The 15,471-nt window shown below is 52.6% G+C and overlaps 1 protein-coding gene across 2 annotated transcripts in view; it reads right to left on the bottom strand.

Annotated features, from left to right (window-relative positions):
- PKNOX2 (PBX/knotted 1 homeobox 2) overlaps positions 1-10,154 on the bottom strand; it is a 255,788-nt gene extending 245,634 nt beyond the window's left edge. For both annotated transcript variants that reach the window (XM_060103560.1, XM_060103561.1), the window contains exon 1: positions 10,087-10,154. The gene's annotated coding sequence lies outside the window, so the exon portion shown is untranslated. The remainder of the gene's footprint in view (positions 1-10,086) is intronic.
- Between the last annotated feature and the right edge of the window lie 5,317 nt (positions 10,155-15,471).

Below are 15,471 nucleotides of genomic sequence, written 5' to 3'. Positions count from 1 at the left end.
AAAAAAAAAAACAACAACAACAAAAAAAAAGCCAATGGAAATGACTTTGAAAAGTGTTCCAGGAGACCAGATGTCCAGCTTGGAAAGGGGTTTCCCGGCAATCTGGGAGTCAGCAGGAGGTAAGGCTCTCATGAACGGGATGCCTCCCCAAGGAGAGCTGTGCCAGTGCAAGGAACAGTCACTTTCCCCGGGAATGGCCTCCAGAGAAGGTTGGGGAATCCTGTCGAGCTCTTTGGCTTTCCTCCAGATCATACTCACACGTGAGGGTCCCCAGGGGTCTGCCGCCCCACTGTGTGTCTAGCTCTCTCCTCCCAGAGCTGGGAGAGGCCTAGTAGGAGAGGGGCCACGAGACGAGCTCCCATCGTGGCAGCAAAACAAGGCCACCACTTCTACCGGGGCCACGGGAGAACAGCAGACTTGAGCTCCCAAAACACTGGGCTCTCCTGCTTGACTTCTGTCCCCCTGGTCCTCCTGGAGACTGCAGGACTCAGAAAGGCCCCCCCTCAGCAGGACTCAGAAAGGGCCCCCCTCAGCAGGAGCTCCCCCAGCCCCTGCACCCAAACAAGGGACACCCAGCTGCCATTACATCTACCCTCCCCACCCCCTCGCTCACTCAGAGTTAGGCAGGTGCTACCACTATGGGCCAGATGTCCCCTGGTGCCTGGCCACCTTTTCCTGATCCAGGTGCCTGGTGGTCTGGAGCACACACTTTAGCACGTAAAGCCCATAGAGTCACAGAATAGTAGATCCGGAAGGGGCCTTGAAGATAATCTCATCTGACCTCTTCCTTCTATAAAATGAGGATGCTAAGATAAAGAGAAGTTAAGAGATGTGTCAGAGGTCACACGGGAGAGGCCGCGAGTCCCATACAGCACACAGCTGGGAGTTCATTGAATAGTGGGCTCAGGCCCCGCTCGTTGACGGATGGAAGGACCGCCAGGGAGGGCTCAGGAGTGAGAACAAGCACCTGTCACCACGAGGCCCTGGGAGCACAGCCGGAGTCTCTAGGCTGCTTCTCTCTGCCTCTGACCTGGGATTGAACTCACAACCCACACAGAGCAGGGCCTCACCTGAGAAAGGGCGGGGACAGCCCTGGACTCCCGGCTTAGCACAGGCCTGAGAATAGAGCAGTGCTCAGTGACAAGGGACCACAGAGTGAGGACTGTGAGAAGGACCTCTGGGGTGGGTCTCGCTCCCCCTGCTCCGTCACGGACCCCCTGCACCACCCTGGACTCGGCCTACTCGGAGTCAGCAGGCCCTGCCAAAAACGGGCTCAGTGTTCCCTGGTGTCCGTCACGATGGAGAGCCGGAGGACCACGGGTATGGCCCCAGGACGCTCTCTTCACCCCGGCTGTGGGCCGGCTTCCAGCCTGGGTAGCAGAAGGAGTCAGCGAGATGGCCCTGCAGCTCTGCCACCGCCCCGCTGCCACTACCCCACCTCCCTGCCCGAAATCCACCTCCTCCTCTCTGCGCTGACCAGCCCAGCCCTCCCGTAACCAAAAGCTCTGTGGAAGTGAAAAAAAATAGATCTTCTAGGTTTGGGTTTCCGTAACAGCCGGTAGGTCTCTGCAGAGTTTGCCAACCTGGACGTGCCGCTTCAGCCACTCCCTGAGCCCAGGTTCCTCCCACTCGTAAAGTGATACAACAACTGCTTCACACTTCACCTACTTCACAAAGTTGAGAGGCTCAAAAGGGAGGGCGCATGAGAATGTTCTTTATTAGGAAAGAAAACTAATATTCACCATGAGCACTTACAGATACTTTCTTCTAGAGTGTTCACAACGGTCCTGGGTGCCCCATATTATTACTATCCTAACTAGGTAAGACAATTGAGGCTCAGAGAGGTTCAGTGACGTGCCCAAGGACGCACAGCTTAGTCGTAGGAGAACCAGGCTCAGAACCCAGAATGCGACTCCAAAGCCAGCGTTCCTTCTCCCAACACCACACCGTCTCAACAAAAGAAGCAAACAGTGCTTTTTATGAAAAAGCCACTGAGTCTCCAGACAAAATGCTGCCCTCGTGGAGCCGCCCTTACTGCTAGACTTGCCCATTTGCCCTGGGAAGGCCATCGGTCAAGTCAAGGCCACCTCCCCACTGTCTTGAGAGACCCTACAACACAAGGGCACCCGAGGGCCAAGTCCTCACAGTCCATGCCTTGCCGGCTGTATGCCATCATGATACTTGCTGGTTTTGTGGTTGGATGGTGGTTCCAAAGATTGTCTGTTCGTGAACCAATCCAATTTGAGGAAACACAAAATCACGGAACTTTGGGCTGAAGGGGGCCTCTGAGAGCAAGTTCCAGCTCCTCCTTGGACGGCTGAAGACACTGACATCCAGAGGTCAGTCACGTGCTGTAGGTCCCATGGCAAGTCAATGGCCAAGTCTGGAGCAGAATCCACTGTCCTTGATTCCCAGTCCGAACCCCTGTTCTCCACATCCCAACCGCTCAGGCATCGATCGGTCAGCTTCGCAGCCCCCGAGAGGGCCGGGTGTGGGGCCTACAGCCTCTGTTCTCTCGGCTTAGGAAGAGCAGGGACAGTAGGCAAGACAGGAGTATCACAGTCAGGAATGAAATGAGTTGGTCGGCCTCCTGCACTAAATCATAAGCCTAAGTTCTACGCCAATATTGAAAGGTCACTGTGTGAAAGCAGCGCACCTCCAACAGGGAGGCCTGGGAGCTTCTCCTGAGGCAGTGGTGACCCCTTCTGGGCCCCTGACCATGGTCAGAGGAGGCGGAACTCTTCACGCTGCCCCCCAGCCATCGCCACGACAGCACCAGAGCACCTTGACCTGGACAGTCTCGTGTCCGCCCCTCCTCCTCCAGCCCCGTTGAGAGCTCACCTCCACTCTGTCCCCGTCACTCGGCAGCCTCCCATCCCACTTTTGCCTCCTTTGGTTAACGATTGATTTCTGCCTTCTTTTCTTTTCACCTCAGTGCGTGTGCACAGCATCTCTCATGCGTTTGTGTGTAAGTTTGTCCTCGCCCAAACTGCACAGTCCCTGAGGACAGGGTCTGTGTCCCTGTCTGAAGTCTGTGTGCAGTGCGCAGCACATGGCTGTTTGTTCAACACTTGCTGATGTGCCAGTGACCTGTGGAAGGCCTAGGCCATGTCCTGGGGGAGGAGAAAGCCAGGGGAAAGGGGAGGCTGGCTAATGCACCAACTGGAGAGGAAACCCGCTGAGCCTGCCTGGGCGCCAGACACTGTGCTCGCACTTTCCAGACACACTCTCCACAATCCTATGAGCTACGTGCTTTTATTTCCCACTTTACAGATGGGGAAACTGGATCAACGATGTTAAGCAACTTGTCTAAATCCACACGATTAGTTAACTAGTAGAAGGAGACTTTCAGTGCGGGTTTTACCTGATGCTAAGCCCACACTCCGCACTTGTCGCAGCGCGTGGGCTCCTTGAGGACAGGGACTTGGTGGTTACATGTGTTTGTTCCGTTTGCTTTTGCTGCTGTATCCTCAACGCCTAGGACTGTGCCAGGCACAGAGGAGACACTCTCTACATAGTTGCTGAATGAAGGAACAAAGGAATGAATGGATACCATGCTGCATCTCCCTAGCAGGACAGAGCAAGGGATTCTGATGCCAGGTTACTGGTTACTCTATTTCCAGGAACCCTGGACAACTGTTTGTTCCTCTCTCCACCCAGAAAAATAATCCAATAAACTAAGGATCCTCCAAAGGCCACGTGGCGGATGGCTGGGTTAACTAGGCATGGGATGGGGCTGGCGGGGGACTGGCGGGGGGGAGGTAGAAGCATAAGCTGAACACAAAAGGCTGGACGATGTGAGGGCTTTAAAAGGTTCTCAGTGCCCTGTGACCTGCTGATTCGGGGCCACTCTCTGGCCCCTTTGGTCCTGACCCTCCTCCCCGACCAGGCACCCCACTGCCTTGACTGAGCTGTACTGAAATTGGCCACATTCCTATTGAGCAGAGAAACTAACAGTTACACCACCCACTCCGGCCCCATCTGAACCCTCCAGAGTCTGCTCTGGGCCCTAGGGCTAGCCACTTTTCTCCACATTCCAGCCAAAAATAATATAAGAACGAAGCTGTTTGGCGGAGACTTAATCTAATCTTCATTGCTTCAGTTTTAAAATATCCTGCCTGGTTTAGGGTTTCTTATTACACACAGGGATGTGTTTTTAGTGAGATAGGTCTTAGCAGAACCGTCCTTCTTGTAATTAGAAACCCAGGCAGGCAGGGCCTGCAGTGAGCCATCCAAGTCAAACAGCAGATCCCCCTCAAGACAACACGTTGGCAGCAAGCTCTTCCCGAGCTGCCCGAGGGCTTGGTTCTTCCTCACTCCTGGGGGATCAGTACCGAGGAAAAGCCGAGCTCTAGTTGAAGGACTGTGCCTTCCAACTCCCTCCACCCTCATCCTGTGTGTCCCAGCTCTCACCCCTGATCAGACTGGAAATTAAGATGCTGTCCAAGACTGCTGGAGAAGGATATGCGGGGGAAAAAATTACCCCAAGAAGTCCCCCTCAACGATGAGGGAGAATTAAAGGCCAGCATTCCACTGGAGCCTGTCTCCAGTATCAGGGACAGCTTTAAAAACTCAGGCGCCGGAACGGAAGGAGGCTCCAAGTGCGTATACACTTTTGTATAACTGCCGGGTGTAACTTCTCGGGCTTTCTGGCCCAGAATCTGCTTTGATCTGCCAGCATGGAGACTGCTAAGTGAGGTTCAAGCTGCGGCTAGCTCCAGACCAACGCCCATCCCCCGCAGCCCTAGCCCGACCAGATGTCACACACCAGTCCAGGCTGTGGCCTCTTCTTCCCAACGACATAAAGAGAAGAGGCCGCATTTCTGACCCGTCAGATTCTGTGTTCATCTGATGCATGAAAGCTAGTCCAGGTAGCACCGCTGGGAATAAGCATGCTGGTTCCCCCAGCTCCAGCTTAATTGCCTCTCCTGGAAAAGTGCAGGTGCATTTTGGAATCACAGCAGGGACTTCAGATTCTAGGATATAAGAAAGGCAGGAGTTTAGCCCCTTCACCCAAGTCTAAGGACTCCTGAGAGTTGTGGGGAAAGGCTCTGGGGCCAGGCAGGGCAAGAAAACACAGTGAAGAAAATGACTTTGCTGCTCAGAAGCCTCCTCTCTCCCATTTCCTTTATTATTGAGAGTGCAGGATTCAGGCAGCAGTCACTCCTCAGAGCCTAATGAGGAATTCATGTGACACATTCCACTTTACAGATGAAGAAACCGAGATCAGGAAGCTAACTGACCCACCGTAGTCATGAAGCCAGAGAGTAACAGGGTATAAAACTGCCAGGTCCCCAAACTCCAGCCTAAACACTACTCAGCATGCTGACCTGCCCACCTTGATTATCTCCTTCCTCCCTTTCCCACCAGGTATTAGATTTAATTATATTAGCAGATCCCCATCACAACAAGCCTGGCCACGAAGCCTGGACGGAACCCAGCCAGTGCAGCTCCTCCTTCTAAATTCTGCTTCTCAACATAATTCAATCTTCAATAAGTCACGGATCTCATGTGAAGTGTTTTATACAAAGCATGTTGTGTTGGATAGAATCAAGGCTCATGGTGGCTCACGATGGTTTCACTTCCCATGTAACTTCCTCTGTGGCATCATTTTCACCCTCTCCACACTCTGATCTGCATTTTGTTTGATCCAGACACTTTGCTTCACATGCCAGCACCTCAGGCAATTGCATCACACATTTATATATATCTTACAGCATCGCTGTCCTGGTGCCACAGGAATAAGGAAAACTTATAACAGCATTTCTCACCTTCCGCGAGCTAATTTAGAAAATGTGCTCCAAATTAAATAAATCGGGAACAAAAGTTTGAAATTGGAGATAGAATTTCGGAGGGGGGGGGCTAAATAAATAGCAGGGAAATCTTGCAACATGTTGGAGGCCTATAAATTTTATAGGTTGTTTCTTTAATAAAAACAAATTCAGTTGCTAACAACACAGTATTATTAAGCTACTAACATTTAAAAATCTAATTTGGCCTGCTCTGCTGCTGTTTCTGTTGCACATTGCATTCACCCAGGGTAAGGAAGTCAGGTTGAGGGGTTTGGTGTGGTTTCTAAACCAGGCTAATAGAGAGCCCTTTAAAACGCAGCCTTTTTTGCTTTCTAGGCAAGCCTTGGTCCCTAATGAGTTACAGCCCCAGGTTGGAGATGGACATAGCAGAAAGAAATTTAACACACACTCTGGTGCACCCATAAACCTCAAGGCCAAGGGAGAGGAGGTATGTTTCCAGTTAGGCTAGAACTCCGTGAATTCAGGATTCTCCACTCACAAGACAGTAATTCTCCTTATTTCATCACTAACTTACTTCAAATGTGTTTATACAATTTATTGCTACTGAACTTCCAGGCAACTGGTGTAGAGTTAATGAAACCCAGCTTGGAGAAGCTTTGAGCTTTGAACAACTAACCACAGTTTAAATGGTTATGACATGCGGTCAAAGCCACAGCCCAGCCCCACTGCAGTTTCTGTGTTAGGACCTAGTTAAAAACCTTGTCATCTCACCTTTTGTGCCAAATCAATTGAAAAAGGAAAAAGCCTTCCATGTTTCTTCTCAAGGTTCCCAGCCTTTCTCCCTGACATTTTAACACATCTATCTCACAGAATGCAAGGCAAAGCCCCTCCCCCAGTCCTGAGTAAATATTTTAGTTGCAGTTTGAATGGGCAGCCAGTTGAAAGCCTAAAATCCAGTTTGAGTTTAATTGAACAGGGTCAGGCCTACATAAAGCAATGTGGAGAGGGGGTGTCACGGGGAGTCACCAAGCAACATTTAAAATCAGACTCAGTGAAAGTCCAAAAGGCAATACAGGAATGTACGGATGGCACTGGACTGGAAAAGAAGTGAACTCGTCTTTCCGAATGACTTGGACATTGATTTTTATTAATCCTCGTTGTCATACAGCCTCCACCCGCAAGCTCTGTCCATGTGGGAACTCCAGGACGCTCCCTCTTTTTAAACAGGCCCATTTTGGAAGAGTAAAGGGGAGGTACTGGATTGCCAGTGCTGCACAATAAAAGCCCTTTTTGAAAGCAGCACTTTCATTAACTTAAAGCAATCTATAGACTTAAAAGCAGAGAGCAGTAAACTCCCAGAAAGGATCATAAAACAGCCAGTCTCAAGTTGGGTACACTTCAGTGCAATTTGCACAAGGCATTTTACTGTGAGCGGTGGCCGGGCCCATCTCCCTCTGGTAACCCCCCCTGCCCCTTATTCTGAGCAGCTTCTCTTTCTCTGGGCTTGCATGCCTTTAGCGCTCACAAAGGGGAGGCGGTGACCGGGGAGTCTCCGTGGGGTCACGGCTCCCTCCCGCCCTCAGGCTCTCGGCGGGAGAGAGAGAGCGCACGAATTCCAAGCCTGCAAAACAACAGCCTCGGAGCTCCGCAGCTGGGCGGTCGCCGCGCCCCGGGCCGCCGCGGCCACTCATGGGTCGCTAGCCTTCTGCGTCCCGGAAGCGCCGTCTGGCTGCCCCAGAGAAGGGTGCGAGGGCTGCGGAGGGCTGGGAGGGTGGGTTCGCGACTGCAAAGGAGAAACTGCAAATCTACCTCCCGTTCACCACCACCCCTTCCCCGCCAACACACTCTGCTTCCCTAGCGGCCCGAGGGATAACCTCCCTCACAGGTAGGGACTTCTCTCCCACCGCCGAGCTAGGCCGGAGCCAAGCGGGGTGCAGCTCGAGTGGAAGATCACGAGCCCAAAGACTGGAGACCCTCCCTACCTTGCCCCTAAGTTCCTGAAGCCTCGGGAAGACCAGAATGGCAGGGCGGGCAGGAGGGCTAGGGACTAAGGCTTTGCGCAATATAGCTTGTGTTTGGACACCATCATTTTCTCAGATTTGGGGAGGAGGAGATAGTCTAAATTTGCCTAAAATGCTAAGCTTTCGGTTTCCACTAGTTGGAAAATATTTCAACACGCTGGAGGAGTCCCGGGATTAGTGTGGTCAGGGCAAGGGACCCCGAGTTCGCCCCTTTCCCAGGCAGAACGTCGCACCGGCGGCCCGGCTTGTGGGCTTCCGGGCCGGGCCTGGGAGAAGTGCAGACAGCGCCTGCGGGTCAACAGCTGGCGGCTCCGGTCAGGGCTCCAGAGCCCGCCCTGCCCTCTGCCGCAGCTCGGACTCCCAGGGCCCGGCCTGACGCCTCGCTGCTAGCGCCCCCCGCGCAGGCCGCGGCCCCTGCGAGCCACCGCACCCGCCCGGCCGCGCTGCGCCCGCAGACCCGAAGTGGCTTCCGGAGCCCGCCGAGACGCCAGGGTCGGGTCCTCGGATCCACCCCGAGCCCTGCGAGGCTACCCCGTCGCTTCGCCCAGAACATCCCTTCGATTTGTCCGCTTCCCGGAATCCTTCTCCTATGGCCGGGTCCTGCGCGCCTTAAGTCCTTTCCTCCAGATCCGCTTTTGGGGAGAAGCAGCAGGAATTCGGGACTCGCCTGCCATGGCTCCTATCAACTACTTTCATCGCCTACCTAAACGCTTTTCAACCCACTTAGCGTGGGGAGTCGCGCGCGCGACCCTCCCCAAATTCCAATAGCTTCAACCACCCCACCCCACCAAAGCCGTGAACCCCTGGTTAAATCCTAAAAACGCCACCAGTTCCTCCGATTCCAGCCTCAGATGTAACCCCGGGCCCCTAACTCCAGGCGCACACCACCCCCGCCCCTGCTCTGGCCGGGGTATAGATTCGATCCCTAAGCTACTTCGATCCCGCTTCTGAAAACAGCTCGGTTCCTAAAATCCCAAACTCTAGCCTGGCCCTGAAGCCCAGCCCTAATGCACAACAACCACCCACACCCCGCCCCACTCCCAGTCCTAGCCCGGCTCTCCCCACCGCTCCGGAACCTCGGGCTATCCCGCTGAGAGCCCCCGGAAAAGGCGGCACGCTTTGCTCGTTTCTTCCTCAGGATCTGGAGTCGGGAAAGCCCCGCACGCCTAACCCGAAAGAAACGCAAACTTTGCGCGGCAGACTCGGGACCCTGCCCCATCCCCCTCGGCTCTCTGCTTTGGGGCGCTTTCCTTCCCCCTTCTTACGAACTCATGCCCCCGTTCTAGGGCCAGAAGGGCTCCCTATTCCCGAACCTCGCCGAGGGCCCCTGCGCCTCCTCACACCTCGCCAAAGACTCCCAACAATCCGCGGAAAGCCAGTAACCCTACAAATTATGGCTCCTCCCGCGGGTAGGGTCCCTGAGCTCGGCCTCTGCGATCCCAGCTTGCCTGGCCCACAGCTTGTGCTCCGCTCTCCCCACGGATCTGCCTGCGAACCCCCACCCTGGCTCCCCAGGCCTGGCGGGACGCGGCCGCGGCTCCCAGACTCCAGGCACCCGGCCGAGTCTGGGGCTGCTCCCGCTTCCAGCCGCTCGAAGGCAGCCCCAAGCTGCTGGCGCAGAGTAAGCGCCGGCCCAAAGGGCGCCCGAAGCCGGGAGAAAGAAAGCGAACCTGGAGCCGGCCCGCCGCTCTCAGCCTCGCCCGCGGAGCGCCCAGCCCCGAGCTGCCCGCACCGGGGCTCCGGCCCGCGCGCATGCCCCTACTCGGGTCCCCGGCGCTCCCAGCTCGCAGCTCCCCGCCCGCCCGCTACGGTGTCTTGGGCCCGCGGCGGTCCGAGTCGGCAGCCCCGCTCCTCGCACCCACGGACAATGCGCGCCCGGCCACCGGCCCGAGCGGGTAGAGGCGGCGGCGGCAGCGGGGCTGCGCGCTGGCCGGGCCCGGGCGCGGGCGGGCCGCGCGGCTCCGGCCGCCTCCGTCCCCGGCCTCGCCGCCACTCGCGCTGCTTCGCTCCGCGCTCTCCCGGCGCTTCCCCAGCTTCTCTGCACGCTCCCGCCGTCCCTCGCTGCTCTCTGCCTCCCTCCTCCCTGCTGCCTCCCTCTCTCTCCTCCCTGCTGCCTCCCTCTCTCCCTCTCTCCTCCTTGCCCTGTCGCAATGAATAATACTCTGGCTTGGGGACTGGAATAAAACACACGCGCTCTGAGGCAGCCGCCCGCAGCAGCAGCAGCAGCAGCCGCCGCCGCCGCCGCCGCCGCCGCCGCCGCGCCGCCGCCGCCTGCAAAAGCGTCTCTGACATGGAAATGAATGACAGCTTACCTGATGCCAATCTTCATCAGACTGACACCGGCGTGACAACACAGCCTATACTTCCCAGCACTGCTCGGGACGTCAGCGGCACAGGGACCCGCCCCCCGGAGCCCCCCCCCCTTCACACACCTCCCCTCTCCTCACTCCTCCTTTCTCCCCCCCCCCCACCCCCTCCACTCCCGGCCCCGGCCGCTTCCAAGTCGGAGCAGCCGCTGGAGTGTCTCCCTCTGCTGGAGGCTTTTCTAAGACGCCGGGCGCGGGCCTGCTCCAGCGGCCTGGAAGGCAGCAGAGCGCTGGAGAGACAGCGTCGGACTGCGAGGGTGCCTCGGACACAGGAACGCGGCGGACCCCCAAGGAGCTCGGGAACCCTGCCCCCGCCCTCCAGGCCAAGTCCTCCTCGGCAAACACCCGAGGCCGAGTTTCAAGACATCCTGGGCTCAGGGGCTGGAGATGAGGTGAAATTTTCTGTGGACCCCAAGAGAACTCCCCAGAAATTATGAAACTTAAAACTGACAAGAAATCCTTCTCTCCACCACCACTCCTCCCCCACCCCTACCCCATTCCTGCCTGGCTGGCCTCATTTTTATGATTGCATTTGAATAATTCTCATTACCCTGGCCCCAGAAAAGTTGCTCAGGTGACACTGGTTAGTTATTCCTAGTCTCAAGAGCTTTCTGCTCTGGGCTTCCTGGGGCGTTTGGTTCACCGAGGGGTGACTGCAACGGTGGGGCAGGGGGACAGATAAAAAGGTGCGGCGGCTTTGTCAGTAAATCACCTCTTTGCAAATGCCGGGCAGGCCTGTTTTAAGCCACTGCTATTTTTATTCTAAAAAGTCGCAGAGGTCTGGGGGTCGGGTAGTGTAATATAAAGAGGGAGGCCGGCTGGGCGGTTTCAGCCTGGCCCTGCCGGGGTGATTTCCGGGGTGGGGTGGGGGGGGGGAGATTCACCTAAGTGCCTTCTAGGAGGAAGACCAACGCAAGCATGTGTGGTCAGACATGTGCCTTCTTTCATTCCACGAAGATTACGGTCCTACTAAGTGAGTGCCAGGTGGAGACACCCAGCCACCTACAGATGCAGGCTTGCTTGCTTCCACAACTTAGCACATGGCCCTCTGCATAAATGGACAAGAGAACCCCTTCTTCCCCCATGAAATTTGCTTCTTGCTCCCTGTCGGGGAGCCATTTCAGCCACAGTCAGGCATCGATTGATCCGCTGACCCCAGACCAGGCAGGGGGCCTAGACAAAGACACTGATGTAAGCAAGGAAAGCAGAGAGTGAAATCCAAGCAGGCCAGGTTTTGGGTAAAGAATCTGACCCAAGAAGTTGAAGGCTGCCCCTTCGCTCTTTCCAGGCCTCTGGGTCATTCCTTGTCTGCCTTCTCACGGGCAAGGATGAGAACCATTAGCTGTGGCTCAGAGGAGACAGCTGAGACCTTTTTTGAATCACATCCCAGATACAGCAAATACTGTTTGTCCAGATCCTCCCAGTCCCCCCCAGATTCAACTTCCAAAGTTGCCTGTGGAAGAAACTTCACTGGAGCCCCCATCGTAGACGGAGTTCAATCCTCTCACCTTCACACAGAACCTCCGAAGACTTCACTACATGTATTCATGTCACCCCAGCCTCTGATCTGTGGTCAGAAACTCTGGCTGCTGACAGCATAATCGCTATTATATATTATACATTGTATAATAATATAATAATAATGAATGCACTTGCCCTTTTTATGTAGTACAGAAGCAGCCAGATTCTCCAACCCAGAGGCTGGAGGTCAGGCTGCCATAAACTCTCAGAGGGAAGCCCTCTTCAGATACAGGAGGGGGAGGGGAGATCCATTTGCCCTGGCCCAGGACGCCTGGAGAGAGGGTTTTCTCTCTTTCCCAGGACTCCTAGTGAGTTGCTGTAGCTTGCAGAGTCAGAGGGGAGAATCAGGCTGAATGTAAATACTTAACCCCATCAGAGAGGTGTCAGTGAGCCGTAAATAGTACTGCAGGCAACAGCCATGCATCACTGATTCACACTTGTCACACCCCACATTTTCTGAAATCTAGTTCGGTGCCCATCTCTTTCTTGGTACAGGAGATCCATTGCCATGAGCTATTAATTTTTGGAGTCTTCTTATATACTGTGATTTCTACTAATGCCCTATTGAGGCTTAAAAATGCACATTGTAATTTTAAATAAATATATCTTGCTTTGACTATTTTTGTAATTTGCAAAAGCTTAAAAAAATGATTACCTCAGGCTTCCCTGGTGGCACAGTGGTTAAGAATCCGCCTGCCAATGCAGGGGACGCGAGTTCGAGCCCTGGTCCGGGAAGATCTCACATGCCGTGGAGCAACTAAGCCCGTGTGCCATAACAACTGAGCCTGCGCTCTAGATCCCGCAAGCCACAACTACTGAGCCCGCGTGCCACAACTACTGAATCCCACGCCTAGGGCCTGTGCTCCACAACAAGAGAAGCCACCACAATGGGAAACCTGTGCACTGCAACGAAGACCCAATGCAGCCAAAAATAAATAAATAAAATAAATAAATTTTTAAAAATGATTATCTAAATGTAACCGTTCTTCTTATAATCATTCAAAGCAAATATTTCTCCTGCACCCCCTGGAAGCTCAGCTGTGTGCTAGAGCTAAGGATAAAGGGCAGAAGCAAAGAAGTTCAAGTACCAGTTCCTGTCCTCTAGGAGCTTCCATTCTTGTTGAAGAAGGCAAAGCACCAATACATAAAACATTAAATAATAATAATACAAGAATCCAACAGAAGACATGGCTAGTAAATAATTAATGAAAAAGTGAATCGACAATATGTCAAATTCCATGAGTTCCATATCTAAATGTTGGCTTTGTCGGTGAGTAGAGAAGGGATAGAGTGGAAATTAAGTCTGTAGAATTCACTTCAGATATTCCCCCATCTCTCCCCCATTCTCTGAGAATGAAGAAGAGGATGGAGAGGGGCACACATGTCATGTAAGTCACCAACCTGTCAACATTAGAACCAAACAGGAGTTCCTACCAATCTTAGCCATCTCTCTTATATGTTGGCTTTCGTAAGGCGTGGTACTGGGCCATGTTCTCACTCTATCTGCACTTGATTTGTCTTTAGTATAAGCAGTTAGCAGCAGCCCAGGTTGTCCCCTCTGAGCCCTAGACATATATAATCAATGGCCTAACTGAATCCTGTCTGTATCACCCTATGAATACAAATTTAAGACTTGTCTGTATTAGTCTGCTTGGCCTGCCATAACAAAATACCACAAACTAGGTGGCCTAAACAACAGACATTAATTTTCTCACAGTTCTGGAGGCTGGGAGTCCAAGATCAAGGTGCCAAGTGGGATTAGGTCCTGGTGAGACCTCTTTTCCTGGCTTGCAGATGGCACCTTCTTGCTGTGTCCTTACATGGCCTTTTCCTTTGTGTGCACCAGAGAGAGACAATGATCTCTGGTGTCTCTTCCTCTTCATATAAGGGCACCAATCCTATTGGATTAGGGGTCCACCCTTATGACCTCATTTAACTTTAATTACCTTAAAGCTTATCTTCAAATATGGTCACAGTGCAACTTCAACACGTGGGTCTAGGAGAGACACAATTCAGTCCATAACACTGTCCACATGCTTGTTTCCTTTATTCTCAACTTTTTTTTATTATTATTTTTGTTTTTATTATTTTTGCGGTACGCAGGCCTCTCACTGTTGTGGCCTCTCCCGTTGCGGAGCACAGGCTCCGGATGCGCAGGCTCAGCAGCCATGGCTCACGGGCCTAGCCGCTCCGTGGCATGTGGGATCTTCCCAGACCGGGGCATGAACCCACGTCCCCTGCATCAGCAGGCGGACTCTCAACCACTACGCCACCAGGGAAGCCCTCAACTTAATTATTTTTGATGAATCTTGATAGATTGTGAGTTCTTTGAGGATGGGGACAGTATCTTATTTCATCTTAGAATCCTTAGAACCTGGTACAGTGCTCAGTCCAGAAAACATATTAAAGAAATACTTGTTGAATTGAATGGAATGGAATTTATCTCTCTATCATCACCCCAGTCCAACTGAGGGACTTATCACCCATCACCTGGAGTATTTTGATGATTTTCTAACTGGTCTAATGCCTCCAATATGCCCAATACTTCCTATACACTATCACCAGAATGTTCTTCCTAAAACAAAGGTTGTCTCACACCTTGGCTCCCCCTCAAAATCCTCAGTCACTTTCCATTGCTTATAAGATTCAGCCTAAAATGTTTAGTGGGCCTTATAGTAAAAAGGATGGCCTTCAATGCCGCATTCCTCAGCATAGCATTCACACTCCTCCTCCTCCTCCTCGTCTGGCCCTGTCCACCTTTCAGGCTCATCTCCTATATTCCTACCTACACCTCACAACTCCACCTTCAGTGGTTCCAAGTGCTGCCCATGGACTTCCTGCATGACAATCCCCTGGGTAACCTCTCTATAGTTCAGGGTTCCTGGTTCCATCCTCAGAGAAAACTGGTCTAGAGAAGGGCCTGGAAATCTGTATTGTTAAAACTGCTGCATGAAGAGAATGAGAAGACAAGCCACAGCCGGAGAGAAAATATTTGCAAAGACATCGGGTAAAGGACTGTTATCCAAAATGTATTTTAAAAACTCTTAAAATTCAACATTAAGAAAATGAACAACCTGATTAGAAAATGGCAAAAGATCTGAACAGACACCTCACTAAAGAAGATATACAGATAGCAAGTAAGCATATGAAAAGGTGTTCAACATCATATGTCATCAGGGAAATGCAAATTAAAGCAAGGTACCACTGAATTCTTACTAGAATGGCCAAAATCTGGAACACTGAAAACAGCAAATGGGGATGAGGATGTGGAGCAACAGGAACTCTCATTCATTGCTGGTGGGAATGCAAAATGGCGCAGCCACTTTGGAAGACAGTTTGATAGTTTCTTACAAAAGTACACATACTCCTACTATATGATCCAGCAATTACATTCCTTGGTGTTTACCCAAATTAGCTGAAAACTTATGTCCGCACAAAAACCTGCACACAGATGTTTACGGCAGCTTTACTCATAGTTACCGAGTCTTGGAGGCAACCAAGATGTCCTTCAGTAGGTGAACAGATAAACTGTGGTACGTCCAGACAATGCAATATTATTCAGCGCTAAAAAGAAATAAGCAATCAAGCCATGAGAAGACATGGAGGAACCTTAAATGTGTATTACTACATGAAAGAAGCCAACCTGAAAAGGCTACATATGGAATGATTCCAACTATATGACTTTCTGGAAAAGCAAAGCTGTGGAGACAGTAAAAGCATGAGTGGTTGCTAGGGCTTAGACGGCGGGGAGGGATATGAACAGGTAGAGCACAGAGGATTTTTAAAGCAGTGAAATACTTTGTATGATGC

The sequence above is a fragment of the Mesoplodon densirostris genome, chromosome 7 (genome assembly GCF_025265405.1).
Source record: "Mesoplodon densirostris isolate mMesDen1 chromosome 7, mMesDen1 primary haplotype, whole genome shotgun sequence".
Lineage (NCBI taxonomy): Eukaryota > Metazoa > Chordata > Mammalia > Artiodactyla > Ziphiidae > Mesoplodon > Mesoplodon densirostris.
Note: the sequence above shows the minus strand (reverse complement) of the source record. Positions and strands in the feature narration are given on the sequence as shown.